The sequence below is a fragment of the Lithobates pipiens genome, unplaced genomic scaffold (genome assembly GCF_037356315.1).
Source record: "Lithobates pipiens isolate NorthernLeopardFrog02 unplaced genomic scaffold, aLitPip1_a1.2 Scaffold_19, whole genome shotgun sequence".
Classification (NCBI taxonomy): domain Eukaryota; kingdom Metazoa; phylum Chordata; class Amphibia; order Anura; family Ranidae; genus Lithobates; species Lithobates pipiens.
The window spans coordinates 29,314,749-29,335,877 of record NW_027507764.1 but is presented as its reverse complement, the minus strand read 5'-3'; positions in this window follow the sequence as shown (position 1 = coordinate 29,335,877).

Genomic DNA, 21,129 nt, shown 5'->3' with positions numbered 1-21,129 from the left:
TGGGTCTATGATCCGCTGGCGCTGCCTCCCTTGCGCACTCACGCAGTAGCAGTATCATACTGCATCTGCGCAGTGTGGGGTAACAAACCACGTAGCGTTCGGACGCCGCCGGGATTCGGCGTACGTCCGACGTTATGGTTGCTGGGCAACCTGCTCCGACGCTCTATTAGACCGCCGGGCAGATGCACTTGCGCAGTAGCGAGTGGTTGGTGCGCCTGCGCGGTGTGGCGAGGCGCACCACATGACGTCGGGCGCCGCCGACTTTCGGCTGACGTCAGACGCTATGTGCGTTGGGGAGTCCATTTAGCGGTCGATTCAACCGCTGAATGGACAGGGTCGCACGGCTTCAACTAGAGCTGGACTGGGATGTTGCCCCCATTCACAGGTAATTGCTAATCCACGAATCCTCCTTATCTCTCCTGTGACGCTGTGGTTTTATGAGGCCGGTTGGCCTTCACCCTTCTTCATATCTATATTTATTTACCATATGTGACTTTTACAGCACTGATGGTCATCTAACTACTTAACAGTGGATTTGACATTTGATACCTTATGCTTAGTGAACGGGGCAATATCCTGATAAACCTATTTAACTACCTCAATCCTGATACTCTGTCTTCACATGAGTCTTTGATTGGTTTGTTGGTAAGCCGAATTGTTTTTATTATAATCCCCCCCTGGGAATTAAGGATTTATCTATAGGTGAAGGTTTCTTTTTCCTCTGGCACACTGGCCAACTTTTTCACACACCTTTGACTATGCACGGTTGGTTTATTTAATTTAATATACAACATTAATCACCTTTTGAAATTTGTTCATTGACACTATACACAGTCACCTGGTTTAATTCACTCTCTGGTCTCCCTCCCCTCCCCCCCCCTTCTCTTTCCCTTCCCTCTTCCAATTCCTTCCCTCTTTCTTCCCCCCCTCCCCCTTTCCCCTCTTCCCCCCCCCCCTTTCCCCCCCCCCCCCCTTCTTCCCCCCCCTCCCCCTTCTCACTTCCCTTTCCCCCCCCCCCTCCCTTTTCCCTTCTCCCTTTCCCTTCTCCCCTCTTTCCCCTTCCCCCCCCCCCCTTATCCTCCTCCCTGTTCTCTCCCCTCCCCCCTTTTTCACCCCTTCCCTCTCTTTTTTCCTTTTTGCTTTCCTTTTTCTTTTCTCTCTCACCCTTCCTTTTTTACCCCCCGTTTTTCTTTCCCCCCCCCCTCCCCTCCCCCCTTCTTTCATTTTTTCCCCCCTTTTCTTTCCCCACTCTCCCGCCACAAATATCACAATTTAACTCACTATGAGGCTTTCCGCCGCCCCCCCCCCCCCTTTCCCCCCCCCCCCTTCCCCCCCCCTCCCTCCCCCCCTTTCCCTCCCCATTTCTTCCCCCTCCCTCCTTTTCTCCTCCCCTCCCTTCTTTTCTTTTCCTTAACCTTGGATAGACCTTTATTTAATCTATGAACTATTATAATATTATCCATTCAGAGCCGGCGTTTCACCAATCCCCCATGCCCGCCGTGGGGGGATTTTGTTTGGACCTCCTTATCCACATCCTGTTCCTTGAAGTGGGGTGAGCTGACCTCCTTTTTAAACATATAGGGAATGTATGTAAAATCAATAATATCATGATAACTGTCCTTGCTCATTCTTTGTTTTCTTTTTATATTCATATATATGTATTATCTAATGATTGTAATGCTTTTGTATAGATACCCTCCTGAAGAAGCGGGTTCTTTCCCGCGAAACTAGTCGAGGAAATTTACTGTGCACTTTCTACGGTTGAATGTTCCCCATGGAGAACCCGTTAGGAATACCTCAACTGTGATGCGCATACTACTGTATCTCTCCAAGGGACATATTGTTATTGTTTGTTTTGTTTTAAATGTTTATTAAATATTACATTGATTTTTAAATTTATCAGTGCTTTTTCCATTATCAAGTACCGCTATAGTCCAATCCACTATATGGCCAAATGGAACTACATATGGGTTTGATGTGAGCAATTACCCGGTATTTCCATTTAAGCCTTCCTTTTTCTTGAAAATTACAAATTCTGGATGATGGTACATTGTATTTATTCATAATGCTTTAAATCAGAGGCGATACTCATAGTATATGATTTAAGATAGGGTGGATAACACACCCATTTATTCACTCACCAAATTGGGGAATTCAATTGGTGATTGTGGTTGGAGTGCCTCTACTAATTATTATATTGTTATAATTATTATTGTATAATTCTTCTTTCTGTTATTATTTGGTTTTGTTACCATAGAAAAATTTGGAGACTGTTTTCTTCCTAACTTTCCCTTAAACCCAATCCCCCATCTTCCTTTTTTTTTTTTTTTTTTTTTCCCCCCCTCTCTTCTTTCCTCCCCTTCCTTCTTTTACCATGGATACTCTAAATACTGGTTGGGGAGAATTTATGACCAATTTGAAAACTGCTTGCCTTAATGAACATAAGGTTGAGGATGATTTGAAACATATTTTTATAAGATCTATGGATTATTGAAACGTAAATCTCATTTACATTGGCATATTGAATATTTTAAGATGTATGTTACCGATTGTATCTGCCCCCATAGGTTTACGAAACCAAATTTTCCCAACCCTAAAAGACCCCTCGCCGGACTTCAGGAAAACTTGGGAGAATATTTTGACCAATTGTAGTCTTGATCTTATGAAAACCCTGATTAACCAATATAGTCTGGATATGACTCTATTGGATAAAGAGATTGAGCGATTGAATATTGATTATATACATCTGAAGGACAATCCATCTTTTGATTCCAAATGGAAGGAGTTAAGAGATCGATTGGAAATTCTGAATAAATCTGTTATTACAAAGAAGCAGATTAAATTCAGTAGAGATAAATCGGCCTTCACTGAAGGCTACGCATACCGTTGGTCAAATAGAAATCTGGGGAGAAAACCTCCTTCCCGATCCAACACCTTTAGGAATCCAACAATAGATATAGAATCTGATTCTTCCTTGACATCAACCTATTCATTACCAAGTAACCCTAGATCTTCGACTACCTCAACAGTAAATTCTACTCGTAAAAGATTACGGTATGGGGGCGGCACCCCACCTGTGAACCCTAAAAAAGATAAGAAGGGCCAAAAACTCCCTAAATCAACACACACATCTACTACACAAATGCCTATGGAAGTTACTCCCCTAACAGAGGGAGCGGTAGGCCATTCCACACTCCATGGTACTATTCCAAAGGTTTTGAGTTCAACATTAATGACTAATAAATACACAAAGGTACACGATGACATGATTTTTTTAGACCTAAAAAAACAACAAGGGAATCTAGATTCCTATGTTCTCAAACCAGCACCAACACCATCACACACCCCCAACCCGACACCAACCGCAATATCCTAAATCTGACCCCCTATCGCCTGACAGACGAAGAGGTGTCAGTACTTCATTTGGGCCTAGGGTTTTGCCCATTAGAAAGACTAAAAGTTGATGAGACTATAAAAGATTTATATTTGTTTGCACGCAATCTCACATTTAAGTTTTTATTTGACAAAGATCGCACTAACCTGAACTTAGAACGTGAACTTATAGAGCGCACTAAACACTTTAGTATGGCGGAATTTTCGGGCGTTACGGGATCTCATGCTCCTCTATGATGAGGGAGCTATTGAAGACCCCATCTCACAAACTACACTTCCTAGCACATCCTCACCTACTCACATAACATATGTAGAGCCGATCTATAAGAAATTTAAACTACGTTCCCGTAGATTCCCTGATCTTACGATATGTCCTACTATTTGGACTTTTCTCCAAACCACAATAAGAGATCTGAAACGACAACATTGGCATGATGTCACCCCTAACCTCGATGCTCGACAGATTCAAGCATTGAAAACCTTACAAAAACATCCTGACTTAATTATCAAACAGTCGGACAAAGGTGGGAATATTGTCGTTATGACACACCACCAGTACCAAACCATGTGTATGACTATCCTCAACAACCCTACCTGGTATTGTCCGATTGACCAATCAGTACCTATTTCATACCATGAGGAACTCCGTATTCTCTGCACTGAGGCATTTATGACAGGCCTTATTGATAGAGACACATTAGAATTTTTGATCCCTAAATTCCCGATGGTTCCTACCTTTTACGCCCTTCCAAAGACGCACAAAAATCTACCATTACCTCCTGGTAGGCCAATTGTTTCGGGGATTGACTCATTGACAGACCACGCTAGTAAACTGGTGGACGCCTATTTAATGCCACATGTGCGAAGTCTCCCCTCTTACATTAAAGATACGACGGACTTGTTGCAACATCTGGAGGGGATCCAGATCCCTCCGGATGCCCTGCTCGTGGCGATTGATATCGAGGCTCTCTACTCGAGTATCCCCCACGAGCGGGGCATCCGGACGGCTGGATCCTTTCTGTATGAACAGGAGATAAATACATGGCCATTTAACGAATTTATTTTAGCATTGCTGGAATTTATATTAACTAAGAATTACTTTACCTTTAATGATCAACTATTTTTGCAAACCCAAGGTGTGGCCATGGGGACCTCCTGTGCTCCGGCTTATGCCAATTTATATCTGGGGGGCTGGGAGAGACAGATTCATTCCGATGATAGACTTGCCCCATTTTTGGAAGACGCTCTTCTATGGTATCGCTACCTGGATGATTTATTTATGGTATGGACTGGAACTAGGGAAAGACTACTCCAGTGCATGCAGGAACTAGATGATAACGAATTTAATTTGAAATTTACCTTTACTTTTGATACCGAGCGAATCCCATTCTTAGACTTATCTATCATAAAGCAACTAGATGGTACTCTATACACGGATCTCTATCGCAAACCCACTGCGGGCAATGCTTTATTATTTGCTACCAGTGCTCACCCGGAACCCTTGGTGCGCAGCATCCCGTTTGCACAGTTTCTGCGATTACGCAGAAACTGTAGCCGTGATATTGATTTTAAAATACAAGCTGATGCCTTACGTGATCGTCTACTAGTTAGGGGTTATTCCCCTACTAATTTGAGGAAAGCCTTCAATAAGGCCGTCCTACATCCGAGAGATACACTATTACATAAACGACCTAAAAAGACAAATAGTGAATCATTGAGATTTATTACAACTTACTCTGCCCACCACAAAACTCTCCGAAAAATTTTGGAAAAAAATTGGCACCTACTCACGGAACACCATGTTTTAACTAAATATATACGGCCTACCCCGGAATTAGTTTTTCGAAGAGCAGGTTCCCTTCGGGATCGTTTAATGCATAGTCACTATATAGCTACTAGCTTCATACACAATCGCTCTAAAGGTACCTTTAAATGTAACAACTGCCCCCGCTGCCCATGGGTCCTGGAGGGTAATCAATTTAAACTACCTAATGGAGAAGTTTTTTTATCCCGAACATTTTCTGATTGTAGTACGAAGGGGGTCATATATCTTATGACCTGTAGATGTGGAGCCTTCTACATTGGAAAGACTGTCCGAGAATTTAGACAGAGAATCGGGGACCATTTATATTACTCAGAAAGTGGGAAACTTACCACAATTGGGAGACATGTTGGTTTTTACCACCGTTTTGACACCACAGTGATCCGATTCCGTGTCCTCGAGGTAGTCTTTCCAAACCCAAGGGGTGGAAATTGGGATCGAACAATCCTACAGAGAGAAACCCTGTGGATCGAACGACTCAATGCCACCCTACCACCAGGTCTCAATGAGACAATCTCTTATAAACCATTTCTATAATAGGTGACGTTCAATACCCCAAAAAACCCCCCCCCCCCCCTTAAAAAATTCATTTTCCTCCCTCTTTTCCCTTTCCCTCCCTAAACACTCTCCCCCCCCCCCCCATTTCTTTCTCTTATATAGTCATCTAAATATTTCCTGGTACATGCCCCTTTCTGGGGGAATTTATCCCCCGGTTATATATATTTCTATATTCTTTGTAATTTTGTACATTAAAATTGTTGTACATGATGTTATACTTCTCTGGATATTTTTTGGTCCCCAGTTTTTAATTCTTAACTTCCCCTATATGTGGGAGATGTCCTGTACCCCCTAGAATCGGGGGACAGGGTTATGTGGATGATGTGGAGGGTCCTGTATTTTCTTCCCCACGGCGGACATGTGTTCCCCCTGGCCTGAACGAACGTTCATTCGTCAGTCTTGCAAGGGTCAACCTTTGGGTCTATGATCCGCTGGCGCTGCCTCCCTTGCGCACTCACGCAGTAGCAGTATCATACTGCATCTGCGCAGTGTGGGGTAACAAACCACGTAGCGTTCGGACGCCGCCGGGATTCGGCGTACGTCCGACGTTATGGTTGCTGGGCAACCTGCTCCGACGCTCTATTAGACCGCCGGGCAGATGCACTTGCGCAGTAGCGAGTGGTTGGTGCGCCTGCGCGGTGTGGCGAGGCGCACCACATGACGTCGGGCGCCGCCGACTTTCGGCTGACGTCAGACGCTATGTGCGTTGGGGAGTCCATTTAGCGGTCGATTCAACCGCTGAATGGACAGGGTCGCACGGCTTCAACTAGAGCTGGACTGGGATGTTGCCCCCATTCACAGGTAATTGCTAATCCACGAATCCTCCTTATCTCTCCTGTGACGCTGTGGTTTTATGAGGCCGGTTGGCCTTCACCCTTCTTCATATCTATATTTATTTACCATATGTGACTTTTACAGCACTGATGGTCATCTAACTACTTAACAGTGGATTTGACATTTGATACCTTATGCTTAGTGAACGGGGCAATATCCTGATAAACCTATTTAACTACCTCAATCCTGATACTCTGTCTTCACATGAGTCTTTGATTGGTTTGTTGGTAAGCCAAATTGTTTTTATTATAATCCCCCCCTGGGAATTAAGGATTTATCTATAGGTGAAGGTTTCTTTTTCCTCTGGCACACTGGCCAACTTTTTCACACACCTTTGACTATGCACGGTTGGTTTATTTAATTTAATATACAACATTAATCACCTTTTGAAATTTGTTCATTGACACTATACACAGTCACCTGGTTTAATTCACTCTCTGGTCTCCCTCCCCTCCCCCCCCCCCTTCTCTTTCCCTTCCCTCTTCCAATTCCTTCCCTCTTTCTTCCCCCCCTCCCCCTTTCCCCTCTTCCCCCCCCCCCTTTTTCCCCCTCCCCCTTCTTCCCCCCCCCCCCCTTCTCACTTCCCTTTCCCCCCCCCCTCCCTTTTCCCTTCTCCCTTTCCCTTCTCCCCTCTTTCCCCTTTCCCCCCCCCCCCTTATCCTCCTCCCTGTTCTCTCCCCTCCCCCCTTTTTCACCCCTTCCCTCTCTTTTTTCCTTTTTGCTTTCCTTTTTCTTTTCTCTCTCACCCTTCCTTTTTTACCCCCCGTTTTTCTTTTCCCCCCCCCCTCCCCTCCCCCCTTCTTTCATTTTTTCCCCCCTTTTCTTTCCCCACTCTCCCGCCACAAATATCACAATTTAACTCACTATGAGGCTTTCCGGCCCCCCCCCCCCTTTTCCCCCCCCCCCTTCCCCCCCCCCTCCCTCTCCCCCTTTCCCTCCCCATTTCTTCCCCCTCCCTCCTTTTCTCCTCCCCTCCCTTCTTTTCTTTTCCTTAACCTTGGATAGACCTTTATTTAATCTATGAACTATTATAATATTATCCATTCAGAGCCGGCGTTTCACCAATCCCCCATGCCCGCCGTGGGGGGATTTTGTTTGGACCTCCTTATCCACATCCTGTTCCTTGAAGTGGGGTGAGCTGACCTCCTTTTTAAACATATAGGGAATGTATGTAAAATCAATAATATCATGATAACTGTCCTTGCTCATTCTTTGTTTTCTTTTTATATTCATATATATGTATTATCTAATGATTGTAATGCTTTTGTATAGATACCCTCCTGAAGAAGCGGGTTCTTTCCCGCGAAACTAGTCGAGGAAATTTACTGTGCACTTTCTACGGTTGAATGTTCCCCATGGAGAACCCGTTAGGAATACCTCAACTGTGATGCGCATACTACTGTATCTCTCCAAGGGACATATTGTTATTGTTTGTTTTGTTTTAAATGTTTATTAAATATTACATTGATTTTAAATTTATCAGTGCTTTTTCCATTATCAAGTACCGCTATAGTCCAATCCACTATATGGCCAAATGGAACTACATATGGGTTTGATGTGAGCAATTACCCGGTATTTCCATTTAAGCCTTCCTTTTTCTTGAAAATTACAAATTCTGGATGATGGTACATTGTATTTATTCATAATGCTTTAAATCAGAGGCGATACTCATAGTATATAATTACAATTCTTGATATAATATTTCACAGGAGGGCCCATTCCTGTGCTCACCCAGAGTAACTGTGAGGACTTATAGTGTTGTGGCACCAGCACCACAACCACCAAAGGTCAATTTTTCAACCACTGTTCAACAATGGCATGTAATTACAATTCTTGATATAATCGTTCACAGCAGGGCGCTCCAGCGCCCACCAAGAGTCACTTTGAGGGCTTACAATGTTGTGGCAAAACCAACACCTTGTTCCGCCATTTCTGCAGAGCATATAGGGCAGGCCCCTACTTTAAAACATCCAACTTACAAACATCTCCTACTTGCAAACGGAAGGTGACAACAGGAAGTGAGATGAAAAAAGATGGACGACAAAACAAATTATACAGGGGTGATAACCCTTCCCTATGTTTTTCAAAAAGCTTAAAAATATTTTTTTTTAATGGAGCTACACTTTAAAAATGTACTAGTTGAAAATTACAAACAGATTCAACTTAACACAACAAACCTACACAGTCCCTGTCTTGTTTGCACCGCCTGTATACTGCTGTTCTGAGTATATAGGGCCTGGGGGCCACACGCATTTCCTTTTTTTAATATGGGTACGGGGTTCCCCTTAATATGCGTACAAGACCCAAAGGGGCTGGTAATGGGCAGGGAGGGCTACCCATGCCATGTTTCTCAATGATTTTCAACCATATTGCAGGAACCAGATATAACATTAAAACCGCAAGCAGTTTTAAATGGTGTTATTTCCGTTTAATGTCATTTTGTGCAGGGACTGTTCTAAACACGGGAAACACGTGGCACTTCACAGGCATACTACAGACACCCCCCAGGCACGATATTTAAAGGAATATTTAACTTTTTTTTTTTCACTTTAATCGTCATTAAAATCAGTGCTCCCACCAAAATGGCCATTTTAGGCATTGACCCATGTCCCCTGGGGCAGGAGCCAGGTCCCCAAACCCTTTTTAGGACAGTATCTTGCATATTAGCCGTTAAAATTAGCACTTTTAATTTTGAACGTTCGAGTCCCATAGACTTCAATGGGGTTCTAAAGTTCGTACGAATTTGGGGTCCGTTCGAAAGTTCTGGTGCGAACCGAACCGGGGGGTGTTCGGCTCATCCCTAACCACCAATAATAAAGTAGGAAAAGTGATGGCTCTCCGCATCAAAGCCAAATCCAAGATAGCTTTTCTATACCACCTACACACAAGAAAAAAATGTAAACCCCCAATCTATAGCAGCTGCATTTAGTCTATACTATGGTAATCTCTACAACATAACAAAAAATGGCCACACAACACATCAACTCAAAACAACTGAAATGGGCGAGTTCCTTTCCCACATTTTTCTTCCCACCTTGACTTTCAAATGCTTGACAATGCTGAATGCACCATTTACACATGCAGAAATCTCGAACGTGATATCAGAATTGCCCAATAATAAATTCCCTAGCCCGGATGGCCTCACAGGCCAATACTATAAACAATTACAAAATATCCTATTACCTCACAAATATGTATCCCTTTAAATTTTATGTACAGTATCTCACAAAAGTAAGTACACGCCTCACATTTTTTTAAATATTTTATTATACCTTTTCATGTGACAACACTGAAGAAATTACATTCTGCTACAATGTAATGTAGTGAGTGTACAGCTTGTATAACAGTGTAAATTTGCTGTCCCCTCAAAATAACTCAACACACAGCCATTAATGTCTAATCTGCTGGCAACAAAAGCGAGTACAATTTGGGCCCAATTAGCTATTATCCCTCTCCGGTGTCATGTGACTTGTTAGTGTTACAAGGTCTCAGGTGTGAGTGGGGAGCAGGTGTGTTAAATTTGGTGTTATCGCTCTCACTCTCTCATACTGGTCGCTGGAAGTTCAACATGGCACCTCTGAGGATCTGAAAAAAAGAATTGTTGCTCTACATAAAGATGGCCTAGGCCAGTGATGGTGAACCTTGGCACCCCAGATGTTTTGGAACTACATTTCCCATGATGCTCTGGCACTCTGCAGTGCAGTTGAACATCATGGGAAATGTAGTTTAAAAACATCTGGGGTGCCAAGGTTCGCCATCACTGGCCTAGGCTATAATAAGATTGCCAAGACCCTGAAACTGAGCTGCAGCACGGTGGCCAAGACCATACAGGACAGGTTCCACTCAGAACAGGCCTCGCCATGGTCAACCAAACAAGTTGAGTGCACATGCTCAGCGTCATATCAAGAGGTTGTCTTTTGGGAAATAGACATATAAGTGCTGCCTGTATTGCTGCAGAGGTTGAAGGGGTGGGGGGGGGGGGGGGGGGTCAGCCTGTCAGTGCTCAAACCATACGCCGCACACTGAATCAAATTGGTCTGCATGACTGTCGTCCCAGAAGGAAGCCTCTTCTAAAGATGATGCACAAGTAAGCCTGCAAACATTTTGCTAAAGCCAAGAAGATTAAGCACATGGATTACTGGAAATAGACTTATTTGGTTCAGATTGTGTTAAGCGTGTGTGGCAGCAACCAGGTGAGGAGTACAAAGATAAGTGTGTCTTGCCTAAAGTCAATCATGGTGGTGGGAGTGTCATGATCTGGGGCTGCATGAGTGCTGCCGGCACTGGGGAGCTACAGTTAATTCAGGGAGTCATGAATGCCAACATGTACTGTGACTTACTGAAGCATAGCATCATCCCCTCCCTTTGGAGACTGGGCCGCAGGGCAGTATTCCATAATGATAACAACCCCAAACACACCTCCAAGATGACCACTGCCTTGCTAAAGAAGCTGAGGGTAAAGGTGATGGACTGGCCAAGCATGTCTCCACACCTAAACCCTATTGAGCATCTGCGGGGCATCCTCAAACGTCCACCAGCTCTGTGATGTCGTAATAGAGGAGTGGAAGAGCACTTCAGGGGCAACCTGTGAAGCTCTAGTGAACTCCATGCCCAAGAGGGTTAAGGCAGTGCTAGAAAATAATGGTGGCCACGCAAAATATTGACACTTTGGGCCCAATTTGGACATTTTCATTTAAGGGTGTACTCACTTTTGTTACATAGATACATAGTAGGTGAGGTTGAAAAATAGGATTTTTAAAATAGCTTACCTGTAAAATCCTTTTCTTGGAGTACATTATAGGACACAGAGCCTCAAGTATTTACTTAGTGGGTTATGGACCTACTTTCAGGTGTTGACACTGGTATAACCAATACAGGAAGTTGACTCCCCTATATAACTCCTCCTCCTTTCAGGAGTACCTCAGTTTTTGTAGCCAAGCAATATAAGCAATATACTCTCACCGCATAAAACAAAGTGGCCGGAGCTCTGTGTCCTATGATGTAAAGGATTTTACAGGTAAGCTGTTTTAAAAATCCTATTTTCTTTATCGTACATCATAGGGCACAGAGCCTCAAATATTTACTTAGTGGGACGTCCCATAGCATTGCTACTTGAGGGGAGGGAGACACAACCTGTAGGGGAACCCCCAGACCTGAGGACTTATACTGCTGCCTGCAGCACACTGCACCCGAAGGCGATAACCTCATTCCATCTTACATGCACTTGATAACATTTTGTGAATGTATGTACTGAAGACCAAGTCGCGGCCTTTCAGATCGGAACAATGGAGGCCTGGTGAGGCACTGCACAAGAAGCACCAACCGCTCTGGTAGAGTGCGCCTTAACTTGAAAAGGATGAATCTTTCCCTTGAAATCATAAGTTTGAATTATAACTTGCCAAATCCACTTAGCTACAGTGGATTTTGACGCTGCCTGTCCTTTCTTAGGACCCTCTGGCAGAATAAATAAACATCAGTCTTACGAATCCGAGCAGTTTTCCTTAAATAGATCTTCACTGCTCTCACTACATCAAGACAATGTAGTGACTTTTCTTCCCCGAAACATGGTTTTGGGAAAAACAATGGCAGGACAATATCATCATTCAGATGAAAGCCTGAAACCACCTTTGGCAAAAAGCCTGGACGAGGACGTAACACCACTCTGTCCTCATAATTAACCAAATATGGCTCTTTACAAGAAAGAGCAGCCAATTCTGATACCCTCCTTGCTGAGGATATAGCAACCAAAAATACCAGCTTCCTTGTCAAAGGGACTAAAAGAATCTGCTCTAACGGTTCAAATGGCTGTTTTTGTAACACTGACAAAACTAAATTTAAGTCTCAAGGGCTCAAGGGTGATTTAACTGGTGGATTAATCTGCATCACTCCTTGCATGAAACCCCGGACTAAAGAATGCGTAGCAAGTGGTCTCTGAAATAAAATTGGTAAGGCTGAGACTTGGCCCTTAATAGTACTCAGGGCCTACTTCATCTCTACGCCTAATTGTAGAAAGGCAAGAATTCTGGCTATGATATATCTCTGAGGGTGCCAACCCTTGGATTCACACCAGGAAACATAAGCTTTCCAGACTCCATAATATATAGCTCTAGAAGCTGGCTTCCTAGCATTAATCAAAGTAGAGATAACTGACCTGGAGAGCCCAGTTTTCTTCAGAATGTGGGTCTCAATAGCCAGGCCGTTAAATCTAGTGTTCGTAAAGTAGGATGGAATATCGGCCCCTGTGATAGCAGGTCTGGCTTTAGTGGGAGGAGCCATGGACCCTCCACCGCCATCTTTACGATCTCTGCGTACCATGACCTCCTGGGCCATGCTGGTGCTACCAGTATTACGACTTACTTCTTTGCAGGATCAAGTTGGAAAGAGAGAACTGATCCCACGGGGTCACCAATACATCTGTTCCGCATGCGAGTGGATCCCTTGTCCTGGACACAAAGTTGACCAACTTCATGTTGAATCTGAACGCTAAAAGAACTATGTCCGGAGTCCCCCATCTTTGGAAAACAGCCCGAAAAACATTGGGTGAAGAGACCATTCCCCTGGGAATAACTGCTGGCGACTCAAGTAGTCACAGTACATAGTTACATAGTAGGTGAGGTTGATAAAAGACACAACTACATCAAGTCCAACCTATGTGTGTGATTATATGTCAGTATTACATTGTATATCCCTGTATGTTGTGGTCGTTCAGGTGCTTATCTAATAGTTTCTTGAAACTATCAGTGCCACTCGCTGAGACCACCTGCCAATTCTCTATTCCCAGAATGAAAACTGCCGATAGGCATGGGATATTCTTTTCTGCCCAAGTTAGAATCTGGTTCACCTCTCTCTGAGCTGAGAGGCTCTTGGTGCCCCCTTGGTGATTGATATATGCCACAGCCATGGCATTGTCGGATTGGATCCTGACAGGACAATTCTTTAACCTGGAGGTCCAGGTTCTCAGAGCCAGATACACTGCCCAAATCTCTAGGATGTTGATGGGCAGCACCTTTTTGGATCTTGTCCATTGTTTCTGGACAGTCGTCTTCTCTAGTATCACTGCCCAGCCTGAGAGGGCTTCTGTTGTTACTACTTTCCAGATCATTTCCTTTCCATTTCCATTTCCAGATAATTTCCTGAAGGAATTTCCCTTCAGCAGATTCTGGGTTGGAAACCACCAATTGAAGCTTTGAGACACTCTTGGAGATAGCCGCATTGGCAAGTCCAAAGCTTGGATAGTCTTGTTCCAAACAGATAGGATACTGTTTTGTAACAGTCTCAAATGAAACTGGGCATAAGGAACTGCTTCAAAAGAAGCTACCATCTTCCCTAACAACCTCACACAAAGGTGATTTGAGGGATCTCTTTTTGATCTGACCCTCAGCACCAGCTCTCGTATGGAGCTGATCTTTGCTGGAGGCAAGAACACCTTTTCATGGTCCGTGTCTATGATCAGGCCCAAATACTCCAGTCTTCTTAACGGCTTTAAGGAGGGCTTCTTTAGGTTGAGAACCCAACCCAGGCTTTCCAGGTAACTGCTTGTAATGCCTACACTTTGCTCCAAGCAAGCCACTTACTGGTCTATTATCAATAGATCATCCAAGTATGCCAAGACTATTATGCCCTGCGCCCTTACCCTGGCTAGAGGTGGGGCCAGTACTTTCATGAACACCTGGGGTGCTGTATAAAGAAAAAACACTGCTCTAAGATAGCCCTCCAGGACAAAAAGCTCTCTCTCCTATTAATGAGCTCCAGGTGCTGGCTGTTACACACACAATAGGCAGGTAGGCAGAACAAAACTCTGGATAGCCGCACACTTGAAAAATACTTAAAATCATGGGTTTTTATTGTAAAATCGTAGATCACATCACATCAAATGATCCACAGCAAAAAGAAAAAAGGGGGGAGCAATAATGTTGACGTGTTTCGCACTGGAATCAGTGCTTACTCATAGCTGACTATCTTCCAAGCAAACATCAAATATATAGCATAACAAAAAAGGAAAAGCATGTCACATGATTGAAAGATTAGTGAAAATAATTACATACATCTGAACCACAGTTGCAATTGGATCTCAACATGTGCTGCCAAGCGGTCAATTCACACAAAAGGAAGCCAAGGACAGACCCAATTAATAAACTCAAATACACGTGAGTGTTGTGTGAAACTGCTGCAGGCATGTTGAACCATGTGGATACATACATGCCTGCATACCATTGTTATAATGAGTAAGCACTGATTCCAGTGCGAAACATGTCAACATTATTGCACCCCCCTTTTTTCTTTTTGCTGTGGATTATTTGATGTGATGTGATTTATGATTCTACAATAAAAACTCGGGATTTTAAGTCTTTTTCCAGTGTGCGGCTATCCAGAGTTGTGTTCTGCCTACCTACCTGGGGTGCTGTAGCTAGCCTGAATGGCAAGGCCACAAACTGGAAGTGCTGTTGTTCTACTTCAAACCAAATAAACTTTTGATGGGCAGAAAATATAGGGACATGTGGATATGCATCTCTGATGTCAATGGACACCAGGAGTTCTCCTCCTTGTAGGATGAAAACCACTGACTTGATTGACCCCATACGAAAGGAGCGAATGTTCAGAAATTGATTTAGATCCCTTAGATCTAGAATGGGTCTGACATACCCATTTGGTTTTGGTACCGTAAACAGGTTTGAGTAAAACCCCGAACCTTGTTCTTGTGTGGGGGATCTGAATGATCACCCCTTGATCCAATAACCAGTCTAATGCCTGAAACACGGATTGCCTTTTCCCTGGATCCTTGGGAACACTTGGTCTCAGAAACCGAGACGGTGGAAGCTCCCGGAGTTCTAGTTTGTATCCTAGAGACACAGTGGAGAGAACCCATCTGTCCTGAATTTCCAGTTGCCAGACTTCTAAATATTTCAGAAGTCTTCCCCCCACTCTGGTGAGGGGGATGCCTTTTTTCTGATGAGGCTTTGGTATTCTGCTTAACAGATTTGTGGCCCCAGGTCTTCTTTTGCACCTGGAACTGAACCCTAAAGTCTTCCTCTGGAGTCTGACAGTGGAGGCTGTTGCCCCTGCCTAGAGGTGGATGCCCTTGGTGCTTGAGAAAATGACCGCTTAATTGAAGGACGTTTATATTTTCTCTTGACTGGCAAAAGAGTACTCTTTCCACTTGAGATTGTCTGGATATACTTATCCAAATCCTCACCGAATAGTCGCTCCCCATGAAAAGGGAAACTAGTCAGAAGCCTTTTACAAGGTGCTTCAGCTGACCAATTTTTTAACCGAAGGGTTCTACGCATATGTATTAGCATAAGCGCAAGGTGGGACGCCTGGTGAATAGAATCCTTCATAGCGTCAATAGCAAAACATAAAGCTCTTGGTAGTTCGGCCAACTCACGGGCCTGTTGTGCAGGGATCTCTTTTAGCCCTTGTACACACGATTGGAGATTCCGACGGAATGTGTCCGATCGGAGCGTTTTGTCGGATATTCCGACTGTGTGTGGTCTGCATCGGACTGTTTCCATCGGAATATCCGTCTGACCAAATTTTCCAACTTGCCGGAAATATTTTCAGACAAAATGCTCCGATCGGAAGCCGCCAATCTTCCTTCCAAGCCCTACAGGGCAAAGGAAAATGCTTCTTCATTTACGTATACAGGGGCTGAAGTGTGAGAAGCAGTTGCACCACCAACAGGTTCCACTGACTCACCCTGGCTTGCCACGTCTGGTATCTCCGGAGAGGATGACAGTGTGGAGACATGACTGGAGCACCCGGTGCCTGGGGATTTTACCCCTTTTGGGAGCAGAGTCCCCTTAGCGGTAGTTCTGGAAGTCATAGTGCAAAGCACAATCCCAGAGACACTCAGGAAAATACTTTCTTTAAGCAGTATTTTATTTTATTTTTTAAACAATGCTACTTATAAATATCAGCTTTGGCGCTGAACCACCTCTGTTTCCTGTACTGGAAATGCCTTACACCCATTACGTGACCCCAGTGCTCCTGTGTCCTAAGTATGCAGACCTTCTCCCTTGCAGGGATTGCTCCTTCGAGTTGCTATTTAAGCAGAGCGTCTGTCCTGTCTAACAGGAAAACTTCAGGTAAACCTGATCTGTCTCTCAGCGTTCCGCCTCCCCCCCCAGTGCGTGCGCCGTGTACTCCATGAGGACGCGACGTCCCGCACACGGTGCCGGCTAAGGACACGCCCTCCTCCGACTATCAGCTACTAGGACACCCAGGTCCTTTTCCATCCTAGATTAGCCCAGAGATTCTCCCCCCAGTGTATAGATTGCATTCATATTTTTGCCACCCAAATGCATTATTTTACATTTTTCTATAATAAACCTTTGCCATGTAGTTTCCCACCTGATTAATTTGTTCAGATCTTCTTACAAGATTTCCCCATCCTGTGGAGAATTTATTACCCTGTTTAGCTTAGTATCAAATCCAGAGATTGAGCTGTTTACCCCATCCTCCAGGTCGTTTATGAATACATTAAATATGATTGGTCCCAGCACAGAACCCTGGGGGACCCCACTACCCACCCCTGACCATTCCGAGTTCTCCCCATTTATCACCACCCTCTGAAGTCGCCCTTGTAGCCAGTTTTCAATCCATGTAGTCACCCTATGGTCCATGCCAATGGACCTTACTTTGTACAGTAAACGTTTATAGGGAACTGTGTCAAATGCTTTTGCAAAATCCAGATAAAATTGTTGTCAGCAATTTAGATATTAAAGAGGTTGTAAAGGTTCGTTTTTTATTTTCTAAATAGGTTCCTCTAAGCTAGTGCATTGTTGGTTCATTTACCTTTTCCTTCGATTTCCCTTCTAAATGTTTTTTTTCTTTGTCTGAATACCTCACTTCCTGTTTCTCCTCAGTAAACTTCTCACCATCATCCGAGCTGGTGGTTAGTCAGCCAGAACAGCTTACTAAACAGCTTACTGAGGAGGAACAGGAAGTGAGAAATTCAGACAAAGAAATCAAAGAAAAAAAACATTTATAAGGGAAATCGAAGGAAAAGGTAAGTGAACCAACAATGCACTAGCTTATAGGAACCTATTTAGAAAATAAAAAACAAACCTTTACAACCCCTTTAATGGCTGTGTGTTGAGTTATTTTGAGGGGACAGAAAATTGACTCTATTATACAAGCTGCTACAATGTAAAGTAGTGAGTGTACAAAGTGCAATTTCTTCAGTGTTGTCACATGAAACGATATAATAAAATAGTTACAAAAATGTAAGGGATGTATTTACTTTCGTTAGATACTGTATGTCTTCACCGTGGTCCGTTACGCTTTGTGGTGTTAAAAATCCAGCTTGGTGCATTTTTGGTCAGTTTAAAAAAAAAAACGCACAAAAAAAACGTACCTCCCAGTTCAAATGCATTTAAAATGCAGCAAGAACAGATCATTAATGCACACGTGTTATGTTTTTGATGCGGTTTTTGAGTCACGTGACCTATGAAAAACACAGAAAGCACAGTATTCATGGTAAAATCGGGGCAAAATTGCTGCAAATTCGCTGTAAAATTACGGCAAAAACTGCACCTTTTCTCTTATCGGCATTCTGCCGATAACACAATTTTTTGGCCGAAATCTTTCCGTGGCCGAAATTTCGGTGCATCTCTAATCCACACCCTTCCAAATTACAAATGGCACCAGACGGGGATGTCCCCTTTCCCCTTTGATTTTTAATCTGGTGATGGAACCTTTGGCATAACATTTGATATCCGGGTTTACCATTGCATCTCACGAAGATAAGATAAGCCTATTCGCTGATGATGCAATCCTCATGTTATATAGACTATTATGTTCAAATTGTCTGGCTCCCTCTACATGAAGTCCAATGCAAGTAAAGCAGATGAAGGAAAAGGATAACAAAAGGGTAAAGGGGTATTCCTTGAAATCTATATGTCTTCAGCTAGCCTCTTTGTGTTGTAACTAAAGTAATCTTTGACAACAGGGTATAGCAAATTTGGCGAAACTTTAGGTTATCCTGGTTGTATTGTAATTTCCTTTGATATGATTCTAATGGTGTTATCCAGTATAGCTACTAGAATCAATAACGAACACTGAAAGCAGACATCTATGCCCATTTCACATTATTAAGTAAGAACTAACTTCAGTGGGACTACAAGTACCACCAGCTGGACTGTGAATATGATGTCTGAAAGCAGTGTCTTTAACAATAAGATGGGCTATGCCCGCTCACCACTCTGGAACTCAGAAACAGTTGGCAATGATGCAAATGATGAGACGACTCTAACAGGAACTCTCTCTCTCTGTATCCTGGCTCTGGAAAATTGTGCTGTCATGGTTAAGCAGTAATCTTCCTCTGGCTGTTTTTATAACCTCTCCTCTAAGCATGCCTCCAACCCAGGCCTTATCGGGGAACCCTATATTAACCTGTGCACTGCAAGCCTGTAGTGCTGATCAACCATTGTGTATTGATTGTGTGTTTGGCTTCCTGTTTCCTGCTTGCTGTGCGTTCGTTTGTCTCTGTTACCGGCCTTGGCGTGTTTGACTATTCCTGTCTGCTCATGACCCTGACCATTTGGCGTGTCCCGACTATCCCTGTCTGCCTGTGACCCTGAACCTTTGATGTGTACTCTGTTGTTCCTGTCTGCTAAGTATACAAAAACTGAACAAAACTCTGGATAGCCGCACTCCGGATTGAGTAAAAAGTAAAGTGCCCTTATTTCTTCAAATCCAAAAACTCCATATTGAACAAAACATCACAGCAAAGGGAAACAAAAAATTAGAAGAATGATTCTGACGCTTTTCACGCTATAACCAGCGCTTACTCTTAGCCGTTGCTGTCTGCTAGTCGCCCTGACCTCTGCCTTATCCCTTTACTATCCATGTTGTTCCAGCCTGCTGCTTCCTTCTCCTGTAGTCTACCGTTAGCGTGAGCTGTGAGACTCTGGGGGCCACGACCTGGAGCCAGACTGCAGTGCAGTCCATCCTCACCACCAGAGGCTCTGGTGAACACCTGCTGGCTCTTAGACTCCACACCCTGGGGAATCTATGCTCCAGCTTTCATTGGGATCTTTGTTAGTGATCCTGTAGACCTGCTTCCTGAACCTCCCTGGGTACAATCTGCAGCAATCAGTCCTAAGGTCCACTATCTTAGCGGTGCACTTCCGATTTCTATGGAGTGCATCTGTCACCTGGTTTTAGGTGACATGACAACACTTAGACCCACTGATTCACTATCACTGAATCCCTTGAGCTCCTTCAATCTTTACGGTGGTATCTTCCTCAAGCGTCACCCCTGCTTCTTTGCTGGGTCCCTAGCTTGGCACTCTAGATACCTCTCAAGCTTCACCCACGCTGGCCTGCTCGGTCCCTGGCTTGACACACAAGGCTGCTTTGCAAGCGCCCCCTTGATGTCTGGGTCCATGGCTTGATTCCCACTTAAGTTTCCCAATTCTTCACCGTCCCCAGTTGGTGAGAATTCTGCTCCGGTACTTGCCTCAGTTACTCACTGTGGTCCCTGGTAATAAGGTGGATAGTCTAACCCCGACAAGTTCTCTGACCGGCAGAGCCGGCACTTTTTTGTTTGGATTGCAAGCCGCAATCCCAACCCTGCACTGCTCTCTTGCTTCTGGATAGGCCCTCAGATAGCCTAGCAGCCAAATGTGCCCGGGATAGGCCCAATCTCCGGCCTAGCAGCCAAGGCAATACAACACATGTCCACCCAGGCAGCTATCCAGATGGCACAGAACACGGATCTCCTGATTCCACCCAAATATATAGGTTCTCCCAGCAGACCAAAGGAATTAAAGAAAACCCCTGCCCATTGGCTGACATACCCAATATACCAATAACCTGACCTTGGGTCGCTCTTCTTATATCCAGTACCACCAAGTACCCAGCAACCTCATGGTAGAAGAGAAAAGTGCAACAAGGCCAAACTTAGGGAGAAATCAATGAATCTCTAGCAATCAACCAGGATAAGTACTCCTGGCAGGTAAATTTGTGAGGAGCATCCCTGCCTAAACTCCAGGGTGCTACACATGTTTTTAATGGTGCATTAATAATATATAAAATATTTTGTATTTTTATAAAAGGTTTGTGTTGTGGTGCCCATAAAGTCCATGGACCGTGGTCCTAGAAACTCTGGGTTTAAATAAATTAAGTATTATTAGGACGTGGCACATTCTTATTGTTTGTCCATACAAGCATTCCCCTTGCCACTCAGTGGTTTCTCATTCGATTTTCTATTTAAATCTAAGGTTCTGCAATAACTTAAAGTGATTGTAGTTATATTTTTTTAGACAAACATGTCTAGGGTTACCTGATCTGTTGCAGTGGATTTGCACAGAGGAGCCCTGACCCTCCTCGTCTCGGGGTCCCTCTTCAGTGCTCCTGGCCCCACCCTCTTGTTGAGTGCCCCCACGGCAAGTAGACACAGAATCACGTCCTGGCCCTGCCCCCTTTCTCTGCTCATTGGCTGACTGGCTTTGATTGACAGCAGCGGGAGCCAATGGTGCCATGCTGAAGTCTCAGCCAATGAGAAGGGGAGAGTCCCG